At 46.0% G+C, this 12,984-nt stretch overlaps 1 pseudogene; it reads left to right on the forward strand.

Moving 5' to 3' along the window:
• Window positions 1–9,143: 9,143 nt before the first annotated feature.
• Window positions 9,144–12,984, forward strand: part of LOC144373433 (transport and Golgi organization protein 1 homolog) — a 133,277-nt pseudogene continuing 129,436 nt past the window's right edge.

Raw genomic sequence — 12,984 nt, forward strand, 5'->3', positions numbered from 1 at the left:
AGATATTCTGGATTTGCCTTCCTTAAATCATCTCAGAGCTTTTGAAGACAAAATTTTTAAAAGTATAATGTGGTGGGCTTGGTGGTGTGTGTGCCTATAATCCCAGCTACTTGGGAGGCCCAGGCAGGAGGTAAGTTCAAGACCCTCCTGGGCAATTTAGCATAACCCTAGCTAGACAATAAAATTGCATTAATGATGCCAGAGGAATCTGTAAGATGCTCTTATATTCCATAAAAGGGCGCATGGTTTAAAAACTTGAGAAGCAACAGCAATCGCCTCTTCCCATCCTCGGGCCTGGGGGGTACCAGAATATGCCACTTGAAATGTGCTTCTTTGGCATATGGATATTCTGAGTTAAAGGTCACTGAGAACCATCAGAAAAGCTTAAAAATAGGAACCACATTTTCCTTTTGTAGAGGAAATTTACATGGATAGAGGAAATTTAGTCACTTTCCTGTAAATTGCCTCCCCTCACCCCCCCAGTAGCCCCCAAGCCCTTTGTTCTATGTTTAGCACATGTTGTCACTGAAGCCCAAGTTCCACTCACCCCTGAGGTCAACAGCACTGGGAGCTCCTGCGTACACGTTAATGAGCTTGTGTTCCTGCTTCTTGTTAGTTCATCTTGACTGGTCTAGTTTAAAGCGTCCAGTGAGGAGCCTCAGATGGGTAGAGGAAAAGCTTTCTTCTCTACAGACCTCGAGCTAAGGCCAGAATTGTATTCGCTGTCATGTGGGTTTGATGGATGGTGGCTGGGCTCTGGGATGTTAAGACCCTGGACTCGATTCTCTTTCCCTGCCTTTGATCAACAGCCTTCATTCCCGCTTGTGACCCTGGGGCTTAGTTGGGCTATAACTCCCCGCTCTGGCCCCATTTCAATGCTCTGGCTGGCTCAGAGCCCTCCCCCGGGACTCGTGGGACACTTGTGGGGAAAGGGAAAGAGAAGCTGAAACAGCTGTTGCTCCTTCCTGAGACCGTGACAATATCTGATTCCTTCAGACACCTGCCACAGCATACTGTCCTTGGCCAATTGGCTTCCACTGTGGCCACAGGGATGGCCTTTCCTCGAAGCTGGGTGCTATCTGGAGCTCGGTCCATCTCCCGAGAGTCACTCGGTGGTGAATGAACTGGGCTTGGCTTTGGGTTGTCAGCTCTCAGGGACTGGGTTGGAGAAGGGGCCATGGGTGGCTTCAAAATGGGAACTTCCCATGGAAACTTGCCTGCAGCTTCCTCCTCTAGGGCCATTTCAGGATCTTCCTGGGCCCCTCGCATTACTTTGAAGTCCCTACCACATCCTATTAAGCCTAAGAAAATTGCCTCTTCACGTTGTCAATAGGTGCAATTAGATACAATCATCTGAATCCAGAGGCAGTTGATTGATACTACATTTTGTAGACATTTTAATTAAACATTGGTTAGTTTCAATTTTACAGTGTTTTGGTTTTTTTTTTTTTTTTTTTTTGAGTCAGTCTTGGTCTCCAGGTCTCCCATATCTTTATGTGTCCTTGAAATGTTCACACAGTCAGGCTCTGACTTATGGAGTCTGATGGTGAAACGGTCCAGCCACCAACTTTCATCAGACCAGACTGACCAAGATCCTGATAGCCACAGAAACGCCAAGGATTCCCCAAGCACCTTCCTGGGTTTAAAATCATGGGCTGCTTCCAAAACCCTTTATACAGAGTAAGTGGATATTGCAGAGATTCTTTCTCCCCTTGGCAGAATCAAGGAATCTTGCTGGACCCCTTCATCTGTGTAAGATCTTGGAATGGGGTCTGAACCCCCTTCTATGTACAGATAAAACCACAGGATATTTGCAGACTTTCAGATTTTGAGTACAGCCGTGGCCTGTTGGTTAGCCTCCTCCTCTGGTGAGGGGCATATTTAGAGAATGGCCTCCTATCTCTCGCATCCTGAACGCACACAGAGTCCACCAGGTTCATACCATGGGATCCCAGATCTAAAAGAGTTGAGCAAATGAACACCTTCCTCTTGGCAGAGTTGTTCATTGTGAGTAGTTCTCTCCTGTCTTAGGATCGCAGTGTGGAATCTGCTTTGACAAAAGGTCTCCACAGCCGGTCTCTGTCTGTAGAACTATGAAATACAATAAAGCCTCCTCATTATGAAATCACGAAACATTCCTGAGTACTTCCTGAGGATAGAATTTGGGGGTCGTAAAACAACTTCTTCTTCTTGTATATAGAATTTTGAAGAACAGTTAATCATGGGATGTTTGCAGAGCCCCTTCTTGTGCCTTGAGTTTTGTTCTGTTTGCAGACCGCCTGCCTGGGTAGGAAATCATGGAACATCCACAGAACCGCTTTCCTTATCATGATGGAACATCTTCAGAGCTTCCTCATCTGTGTGGACTTGGAATGTTAGCAGAAACCCCTTCTGTGTGGAATTTTGGGAGGCTGATTGAGCTCTCTCCCACATATGTGCTCTGGGAACCCTGACTGAGCCCCCAACCTTGTAGGAACTCCTGAAATGCTGACTGAGCCCCCAACCATGGAGAGACTCCCGAAATGCTGACTGGTCTCCTGGTGGTGTAGAATCACAGGCTGTTACTTAAGGACATTCTTCAGTATAAAATCTTGAAGTCCTCAGGAGGGCTGGAGGAAGAGAGCAGACATGGGCCATGGCTGTGCTCTATTACATGTTGGAGAGAAGCAGAGGATACAAAGTGCGTGGCCAGATCATGGAGGGTCTTAAAGACCAAATGAAGGTTAGGAATAGTTCTACAGACTATAAAGAGCCACCAATGTTTTGAGGTAGAAGAATGATGTGATGCAAATTATATTTGAAGAAGCTTGGGGCTGGCTAGCTCCGTTGGTAGAGTGCTAGCCTTGCATGCACAAGGCCTTGGGTTCGATCCCCAGCACCAAAAACAAAACAAACAAATTATATTTGAAGAAGCTTAATCTGGTAAGAGAAATAGATCAAATAAACTGAAGGGTGGTAGTTTATAAAAATAATTTTAAAGACAAAACAGAAAATCGATATTTACTAAGTACAATAACCTATTGTAAATACTTTCATGAAATAAAGGCTCATCCTCTAAAGCGAGGCTCAGCAAACAATCACCTCTGGGCAAATCTGGCCCACCACTTGTCTTTGTAAATAAAATTTTATCAGAACAGCCAATATTAAAAAAATTCTCTCTCTTTTAAAAAAAAAAGAAAACTAAGCAAAAAATTGTAAATGACTTAAATAGACCTCATCAGAAAAATGATTTTTAAAAAAGTGTGACCTAGTTATATGATAAAATATTATATAGCAGTAGAAATAAATAAACTCAATTTTCATGTATCATTATGGATACATGTTACAGAAATGATGTCAAGAGAAAGCAAGTTGCAGAAGAGTAAATTTATATTCAGTTAGGATAGGCCAGGTTATGCTGCAGTAACAAACAGCCCTGATATCTAAAGCTTAAAACAATGTTTTCTTTCTTGTTCACGCTATGAGTTCATCACTAGTTCAAGGCAGTTGGAGGATTCCTTTTCATTCTAGAACTCAGCTGCTCTGTAGAACATGATGGTTATTTGGTAGAGAGAAAAGAATGGCATAGGACACACTGACTTTTATAGCTGCTGACAGGAAGTGATAAGTGTCCCTTCTGCTCTGAGTCTCATTTCTCCTGAGAGTGACTGATTAGCCATAGCTCAGCTTTAGGCTACCAGGGTGAATCTCAGGGTCAACCACTGCTCAGCCTTCAGGAGTTCTTGGCACTGGGAGCCTTTGATGGCTGCAGTTATATGCATGCTTGTGCTCTTTATCTGCTGCTGCTCCTGGAGTTTGAACTGATAGTCTCTGCTCTGTGATGTTATCTTACTCCTGCATGTTTATGGATTATGCAATGGCTTCCTCAGGGCGTGGGCCTGGGACCTGCTGTAGGAGAGTCGGAAGGGGTGAGCAGGGCAAGGTGATACTTATGATTTTTACCTTTAGGCTGGATCCTTCTTTTTGTGTTTGGCTTGGGCTAACCTGCAGCTGGGAGGTTAGAAGCACAGGAGGCTCAACTATGCTCTCCTGAGATCTACTCAGGGGCCTCCCTTTCTTTAGGCCATTCCCCTGCTCCAGAACCTCCAAGGGCTCTGTACAGCTCACAGGAAACAGTGTAAGAACAGCAAGGCTCCCGTGGATTGAGCACTGTTACATGCCAGGAACTGGAGGGACTCTTTCCCGAATCCTCTTGGCAACTCTAAGGCAAGGAACTATAGGATCTCCATTTTATAGTTGTGCAAATGAAGGTCCAGGAGATGAAGCTGGTGTGAATGAAAGAGGAAGGCCAGGAGGAGGTAGGACCGGTTGATCACCAGATATGGCTGGCTCCAGGGGCCTGCTGAGCTCCAGGGTCAAGGTCTTCCAGTCTCAGTCCTCACCTTTTCCTGTTTCTTGCAGGAACCAGCTGCTGCAGCCAGCCAGGTGCCTCCGTCACTGCCCCTTGAGCAAATCTGTCTCATGTCCCTTCAAAGTCAGTCTAGAATTTCTCAGGTTGCCTTCCCTAAGGCCAGCTACAATGAGTCCTGCCTTCACCTCCTTGTCCCAGCTTGCTCACCTCCCTGTCATCCCACAGCAGGACTACAGGAACCTTCACTTAGTCATCTCTGCCCCTGTCAGGCCCAGCATGCGCTCAAAGCACATCTGGTGTCTTTCCAGCATTTGTTCAACAATTATTGAGCACCTACTGGCTTTGGACACTGTGTAACATGCAAGAATATGGCAGAAAATGAAACAAAATCCCTGTCCTTGGGGAATGTAGTTTCTGATCTGGGAGACAGAAAAACGAACAAGTGAATACATGCATGGACCATACGATGCCAGGGGATGAAAAATGCCACAGACGGGCCAGGGATGGACAGAGAGGCTGGGGACAGGGAAGCTCCCTTGGAGGAAAGTCTTGGGAGAGGTAACACTCGAGCAGGAAGCAGAATTCAAGTCTGTTTGACGGAGGGATTGAGCAGTCCAGGGAAGGAATGAATGAAAAACGAATACCCAGGTGAGCTGGAAACTTAACTTGGAGATGAAAAAGGAGCATGATGGGGGGAATTGAGACAGGGACCCCCGATATCTTTTTTCTCCCTTCTTCCATTAAAAAAAAAGTAACCTGTAATTCTAGCTACTCAGGAGATAGAGGCAGGAGGATTGCAAGTTTGAGGCCAGTCAGACCCTGGCTCAAAATAAAATAAAATAAGATAAAAAGAGCTAGGGATACAGTTCAGCTCCTGGATCAGTCCCCAGTACTGCCAAACAGGAAGAAAAAGAGGGAGAGATGTAACAGAGGTTGGTCATCAGTATTTAGTCTGGATGTAGCAAGGCCTCCTTGTCAAGGCCTCCAGAATAGACCAGAAATTATAAGGATATGATACGATTGCTAATTTACTTGTTCTTCCTGCCCCCCTTCCCCCACTGGAAATTGAACCCAGAGGCAGGCACTGTACCACCAAGCTTTATCCTTTTTATTTATTTATTTTTAAGTTTTGAGACAGGGTCTTGCTAAATTACCTAGGTTGGCCTCAAATTTGTGATCCTCCTGTCTCAGCCTCCAGACTTGCTGGGATTATAGGCATGTGCCATCGCAGCCAGCAAGGATAACAATTGTTGAATTCAGGTGGAGAGTGTCCAAATGTGTTGTATTGTTCTTTTTTTTTCTTTTTTTTAAAGAGAGACACACACACACACACAGAGAGAATTTTAATATTTATTTTTTAGTTTTCGGCGGACACATCTTTGTTTGTATGTGGTGCTGAGGATCGAACCCGGGTCGAACGCATGCCAGGCGAGCGCGCTACCGCTTGAGCCACATCCCCAGCCCTTGTATTGTTCTTAAAAGTTAAAACTTTTCTGTGCATCTAAAAATATTTCTCGGGCTGGGGATGTGGCTCAAGCGGTAGCGCGTTCGTCTGGCGTGCGTGCGGCCCGGGTTCGATCCTCAGCACCACATACCAACAACGATGTTGTGTCCGCCAATAACTAAAAAATAAATATTAAAAATTCTCTCTCTCTCTCCCTCTATCACTCTCTCTTTAAAAAAAAAAAAAAAAAAAAAAAAAAAAAAAAAAAAAAAAAAAAAAATAAAAATATTTCTTAGACATGGGTGTTAAAAAGGGTTATTATATTGGCTTAAGAAAAAGTATTCAAAATCAGATTAGTTTAGAAAGTTTGGTTCAGGGCCTTTCCACCCTAACCTCACCTAATCTACATCACATCCCTGTGGGGTAGGTGGCACGGGGTGGGGCGCATTTCACAAATGAACAGAAACTCAGAGAGATAAGAGGTTTGCTCAAGGTCACACAGTAAAGTTTAGGCCAAGCTGAGAGTTGAACCCACATCTATCCAAATCAAAATTCTCTGCTTCTCTTTTTAAAGCCTCTTCTCTCCCATCCCATTTCCCAGGGCTGTTGGATAAGGCGAGACCCATGTGCATTTACCATGTGTCAGGCATTGCATGTATCAGTCAAATCCTCACAACAATCTCATATGGTCATTACTAATGACATTCCCATTGTATTAAGGTACAGAGAGTTTAACTAACTTGCTTAAGGTCACAAGCTAAGAATGGAAGAGCTGGGAGTTAAAGAACCCCGGCAGTCTGGCTCTATAGCCTCCCCTTAAAAGGGTCAAGTTAACAGTGGAAAAAGTTCAAATTGCTTTAGAATTATAGAGTAGGATTAATTTTGGTTCTTACAGAATCCCTGAAAAGTTCCCCACTCCTGGCTTCTGACATATTCCAAGACAGGGCTCTAGTTTCAGATGTGCCCACATGGGGGACACTTGCCTCTTGGATTCATCTGGGAGCTTCTTGAAGATGGTGGGGTGCTACTGTCACTCCCCATGGGTCTCTAGCTATTGCTCACTGCCTTCTGAGGTGCTCTGGATCAAGGCTGGTCTTTAGTTATGGTCCCGTGCTAAAGTGATGGGATAGGGCACCAATTTGCCTACAGAATGAGCTGCAGGGTCCAGAGAGACCACTGAGGCAGTTTACGGCTCAGTAGTCAAGGGCCTGCCATCAGAGTCAGGCCAGTTTTGCGTGGAAGGGCGTGACTTGCTTCTCCTTATAGCAATGTCAGTTTCCTCTTTGGTTCCCTGTTCCATGGGATGTGCACCTGTCTACAGGTCTCCTACTTCACTTGCTGGCTTTGGGTTCAACCTGGGGCCAGAGTGGGCTTTCTCCACCTCAGGGCCTTTGCCCTGCTGTTCCCCCTGGTGGCACTGTTCTGTCCTCACTTGTGGCTGGCTCTTTCTCACCCTTGGTCTCAGCTGATGTCACCTGCTTAGGGAGACCTTCCTTGTCTACTGTAGCCTGCTGCCAACACATCCTCCTGTTTTATTTTGCTCATATCTGTTATTAGTACCAGATAATTATTGATTGACTTGCGTTTATTCTCCTCCACATGAATATAAGTTCAAATAAGACAAGAGATTTAATCTGTTTTGTTCTCAGCACCAACAACTGCATCTGGCATCCAATAAATAAATAATGAATTGATTGAATGAATAAATAAACGAATGAATGAAAGCCGAGTCCCCCCAAGCATTACAATCCCAGTTCTTCTGCTGCAGTGGGCTATCAGACGGTCAGACTTTGCAGATGGCCCCTTGGCCCCCTTCTTGAGGAGCCCAAGCGCAAAGCCGGCTGGCTCTTGAGAGACACTCCCTGCAAGCCTGGGCGGTGACCCTGCGGGGAGAGGGGCTGTCGTCATTTAGTGACGCTCCCTAAAGCCGCTGCCCGGCCTCGGGGGCAACTGGGGTCGGGTGGCGAGCGCGCGGGTCTTTTGCGACGGTGCCAGGCGGCGCTGGCCCCGCCCCTCCGCCCCTGTGCGACCGCCCGTCCCGCCCCCGTCGCTGCGCTTGCTCCAGGCCGCGCGGCCCCGCCCGCTTCATGTGGCCCGTCCCGCGGCGGCCGTTGGCTGGGATCCGCGAGGCGGCCGTTGGCTGGGATCCGCGAGGCGGCCGTTGGCTGGGATCCGCGAGGCGGCCGTTGGCTGGGATCCGCGAGGCGGCCGTTGGCTGGGATCCGCGAGGCGGCCGTTGGCTGGGATCCGCGAGGCGGCGGCGGCGGCGGCGGCGGCCTGCGAGGCTCCGGAGACGGCGGCTGAGGGCCGGGCAGCGGCGCACGGGAGCGGCAGGAGCAGGCCCGGCCCTCGAGCGGCCGCCCGGCTGCAGCATGTGCGCCCGCCCGGGGCTGCTGTGGCTGCCGCGCCGCTCGCTGTTCGCTGCGCTCTTCTTCTTCTTGCTCTCGTCCTTGCTGCTCTACTCCGTCTACGTGGCGCCTGGCATAGGTAGGAGGGGGCCTCCCGGGACCCAACCCTGACCCGGGCCGGCGCGCCTGAGGCCGCTGCACCTTCCCGCCCGGCGCGCCCGGCCCCGGGGCCCCGCCCGCCGCCCCGCGGACCCCTCCCCCCCGCTCGCCGCCCCGCGGACCCCTCCCCCCCGCCGCCCCGCGGACCCCTCCCCCCCGCCGCCCCGCGGACCCCTCCCCCCCCGCCGCCCCGCGGACCCCTTCCCCCCCCGCCCCGCCCCGCGGACCCCTTCCCCCCCGCCCCGCCCCGCGGACCCCTTCCCCCCCCGCCCCGCCCCGCGGACCCCTTCCCCCCCGCCCCGCCCCGCGGACCCCTTCCCCCCCCCGCCCCGCCCCGCGGACCCCTTCCCCCCCGCCCCGCCCCGCGGACCCCTTCCCCCCCCGCCCCGCCCCGCGGACCCCTTCCCCCCCCGCCCCGCCCCGCGGACCCCTTCCCCCCCCGCCCCGCCCCGCGGACCCCTTCCCCCCCCCCCCCGCCCCGCGGACCCCTTCCCCCCCCCGCCCCGCGGACCCCTTCCCCCCCCCCCGCCCCGCGGACCCCTTCCCCCCCCCCCGCCCCGCGGACCCCTTCCCCCCCCCCCCCCCGCCGCCCCGCGGACCCCTCCCTCCCCGCCCCGCGGACCCCCCCCCCCCCCCCCCCGCCGCCGCCGCCCCGTGGACCCCTTCCCCCCGCCCCGGCGTGGCTCCCAGCATTCCGCGCACCAGGGTGGCAGAGCCCCTCCGCCCGCGCATCCTCCCCCTGCGCCGGAGCCCCCTGCCCGCCCAAGCCGCGCTCCCGCGCCGGGTCTCCAGTCCCCCGTCCCCGGGTCCCGCTGACCCCTGGCCCGCCCGCGCTGCCCACTGCCCCGCAGCATCGTGCAGCCTCTGGCCCCCCGAGTCCGAACCATTTCATACAGAAAAGTAAAAACTGTAAAGGTCTCATAATACCAAGGTGCTGGTAAGCAACAGAAATTCTCATACCTGTGGGTAGGAATGCATATATTTTCCTCATAAAAGTCTTATGAATCTTTTATGAGATTTATTTCTATATATTTTTCTTATAAATGATATTTCAAAATCTTATATTATGTGTTCTCTGTGAGAATGAAATTGATTTTTTGGTGATTGTTGTACTTATGTTTAGCAACTTACCTGAACTGCTATAATACAACTAATGAATTATCTATAAATTCTTAGGATTTTCTTTATAGATAATTGTATCCCTAGTAGGTAATCCTAAGTTTGTTAGCTTTCTAATGCTTAGTCTTTTAAAAATTTTTATTTATCTTATTTTGCTGCTGGAACCTGTAGCACAATTTTGCTAGAAATAGAGAGAGCAGGCATCTTTATGTTGTTGTTATTTGTTGAAATTTTTAATCTGTCCTTTATCTGATTAAAAAAAAACAATTGTTGAGTGCTTTCCTGCATCATTTGAGATAAATACGTTTGGTTTTTCCCTAGAATTTTCAAATATCATGAATTACATGTTACTCTTTTTGTTGTAGTTTTCAATGCTGGGGATTGAAGGGCCTTGTACACGCTAGGCAATTGCTGTACCAGTGAACTACATTCCCAGCACTTATGCTGATTTTTAAATATAATATATTTGCATACTGAGAATGAACTCAACTTTGACATGTTTTTATACATTATTAAATTTTCTTTAGAAAGGATATACATTTATGCTTCTCACTGGGTTCATAATTGAGATTGGCTTATGTTCTTCCTTTCTCATGCTGTCCCTGTCATATTTTAAATGCATTTTTAGATTTAATTATAATATACAGTGTGCAAGTCATTACAGCTTCACAAAGTGATCACATTTGTGTAACAAGAAAGAAGCAGAACTTTTCTAGGACACCAAGGCCCCTTCATGTTCTCTTCTAATCAGCACTGTTTCCCTGACAGTAACCAAAATCCTAATTTCTAACACTTTAGTTTTACCTTTTACTTTAATGTTATAAAAATGAAATCCTATATTTGAGGCCATTTTAAAAAATAAATGTTCCTTGTTTGAGGCCATTTTAAAGAATAAATGTTCCTTGAAAAGAATGTGTTTGTTAGATTCAGGATTCCTTATAGGTTCGTTGGATCAAATTTTTTTATTACATTGTTCTTACTAATGTCTAAAAATTATTTTTATCAATTATTATTTTATTAAATCTACTGTTTCATTTGCATATTATTACTTTCTTCTTGTAATTTTATATACAGATTTAGAATCACCATAGTTATTAACCCACAGCTAATTTTGAACTTCTTGTCCTAGGTTCATGCTTTGAATATCCTCAGAGCCTTGTTTAGAGATACACCTCTAGGAGAAAATATCATTCCGTATGTTGCCGATGGAGCTAAGGCTGCAATTCTGGGTTTTACCTCACCAGTCTGGGCAGTGAGTGCTTTTGCCATTTACTTTCATTGATTTAATTATACCTCTGATTAAGTTTTAATAAACCTTTCACTGGATGATAAAAAAATATATATTGCATTTTATCAAGGAATTTCTCTAGGGAATAAATTCTTGGATCAGACTATATTTTGATTCTTGATGTTTTATGGCTTCATTTTATCTCTTTTGTTGGTTTATTAGACTTAAGTCTTTTATTTTAGTGCAGTAAGCTATAACTTTAACTTATCACAGTCTACCCTTGAGTGATATTTTGCTGTGCCACTTAAAGTATAAGAACTTAATATTTTGCTTCCCTTTTCTTCTTCCTATCTTGATGCTGCTATTGTTATACATTTTACTTTTTTGTGTGTTGTAAGCCTACCCTAGGTTGTTATTACTTTTGTTTAAAGTCAGTTATCTTTTTTTTTTTAAATTTGCCATTTTAACCATTTAACTTGGCATAAGTGTATACAATATTCATCACATTACACATTTTCAGAACCTTTTTGTCATCCCCAACAAAAGATCTATACTCATTAAGTTTTGACTTCCTGTATTTTCTTATCCCCGGTAACCTCTGTAATACCTTTGGATTCTATGAATTTACCTGACCTAATATCTCTTATAAGTGGAATCATAACAATATTTATTAATTTATATTTGGCTTATTTCGTTTAATATAATGTCTTTAAGTTTCAACCAAGTTGTAACGTGTCAGAATTTTATTCCTTTTTAAGTCTGCATAACATTTCATTGTATGTGTGTACTTTATTTTCTTTATCTACTCATCTGTTGATAGATTGTTTCCACATTTTACTTATTATGGTAATTCAGCAGTGAGCATTAGCATACAAGTTATCTGAGTCCCTGCTTTCAGTTAATTTGGGTGTATTATAGGGTAATTCTATGTTTAACTTTTTGAGGAACCATCAAACTCTTCCATAGAGACAGTATCATTTTACGTTCATATCAGCAATGCACAAGAGTTCCAATTTGTTTAAGTCTTCACTTAGGATTTTCATTTTTTAAAATGATAGTTCTTCCTGATGGGTGTGAAGTGGTATCCCTTTATGATTTTGCTTTGCATTTCCCTACTGATTAGTAATATTGATCTAGAAGCAGACCAACTCTTTCTTAGTATCTTAATGTATCTCTTTTTGGATGTTGTAGATTCTGTATATCATATGTTGAGTGAGTGGTACCAATATATTCTATCAAAAGTTGAAAAATCAAGCACAAAACATTAAATAGAAGTCTAAATATTGAATCACTTTTTTTTCAATATAACACTGTCCAGAAACCATTTGACTTAGAACTCTGTAAAGACTGTGAGCAGTACCTAGTGTACTTCTTATTAAGAAAGGAAACTTTCATGTGTCTTTTTTCATGATTCCTTGGAGAAACCCTTATTTTTTTCCTCCTATGTCATTGTGTCTTCTAGAGTAAAGGACAATAACCTATGATTCATAGGCGCTTGACATGTGGCTTTACAAAAATGCTTGGCAAAGGGGAGGGGAGGAGCAAAGAACCTAGGTCTTAAACCCACAGAGTGGTGGGGTGTGGTGGCGCATGCCTGTGATCCCAGCAGCTTCAGAGATCTGAGGCAGGAGGATTATGAGTTCAAAGCCAGCCTCAGCAACAGTGAGGCATAAGCATCTCAGTGAGACCCTGTCTCTAAATAAAATGCAAAGTAGGGCTGGGGATGTGGCTCAAGTGGTTAAGTCCCCCTGAGTTCAATCCTTTGTAAATCCCCACCCACAACTCCCACAAACAAAACAAAATCCACAGAGTGGAGTATTTACTAGACAGGCAGGCTTTCCAATTAGTAGGCTGCACAAACCATTCCGTACCAATATGATAAGCCTCTAATTGAGATTCAGTCTGTTGCAGTGGCTGCCAAAGGCACAGACTCCCAGTGTGAGGAACACTCCTCAAGGTTGCCAACATTTGCCTAGACAATTGGGCATCTTCTTGTAAGAGATGCAGACTTTTGGAATTCTGTCTAGGAGCATTGCATAACTGTCCTTGAAGGCACAGCGTTTACCTTTTACATTTATAGGAAGTAGAACAATACCCGTATACCATCAGTGTAATCAGAGATGTAGGAATGTGGCTTGATCATCAGGAAAATTAGAGATGGTAAAACTGATTGCCAACAATATTAATATTGTTTTCTTCAAGTCTAATCCAGATAATACAAGAAATATTTTCTGTGAAAGGGCTTTAGCCGTGTGAAATGTGGTGATTTTCCCAACTTTTTGCCAAAGCCAAAAGTGTCAGAAACAAATGATTCCTTTGTGGAAGTCCATTTGTG

This window comes from Ictidomys tridecemlineatus, unplaced genomic scaffold (assembly GCF_052094955.1).
Source record: "Ictidomys tridecemlineatus isolate mIctTri1 unplaced genomic scaffold, mIctTri1.hap1 Scaffold_397, whole genome shotgun sequence".
Taxonomy (NCBI): domain Eukaryota; kingdom Metazoa; phylum Chordata; class Mammalia; order Rodentia; family Sciuridae; genus Ictidomys; species Ictidomys tridecemlineatus.